The sequence below is a fragment of the Oxyura jamaicensis genome, chromosome 13 (assembly GCF_011077185.1).
Source record: "Oxyura jamaicensis isolate SHBP4307 breed ruddy duck chromosome 13, BPBGC_Ojam_1.0, whole genome shotgun sequence".
Classification (NCBI taxonomy): Eukaryota; Metazoa; Chordata; class Aves; order Anseriformes; family Anatidae; genus Oxyura; species Oxyura jamaicensis.
In genome coordinates, this window is record NC_048905.1 from 691,931 (window position 1) to 692,394 (window position 464).

Consider the following 464-nt stretch of genomic DNA (forward strand, 5'->3'; position numbering starts at 1 on the left):
ATCAAAGAACGTCTTTCCTTTTCACTGTAATCCTTTGTAGTAGTCAACATACTTGACTAAATATTCAAGAGATGATTATGCTGAATCTGAATGGCACCTAAAATTATTTTCTTTAAAACCAGCTCTGGTGAGCTCAAGAGGAGCCAGCCTTAAAATTCTGGCGAGCCGGCAAGCATATCCCAGAGGAGAGCAGCTCGGCTCCCTGGAGGCTGTCTGTATCAGTGGTTCTCAGCCTTTTCTAATGGAGCCTTTCTGAAAAAAAATACTCCTGGACCATTTCCCACGCCCAACAAGGAGCCGTCTGCACCTGCAGGCAGTCACTGGCAGCATCCAGAAACCGGCTCCCAGCTCTGTCTGCCAGCACTGGTGCCTCTGCCAGCAGGCTGGGAATAGATGTCCTCTCCTCTCCTCTCCTCTCCTCTCCTCTCCCTCTCCTCTCCCTCTCCTCTCCCTCTCCTCTCCCT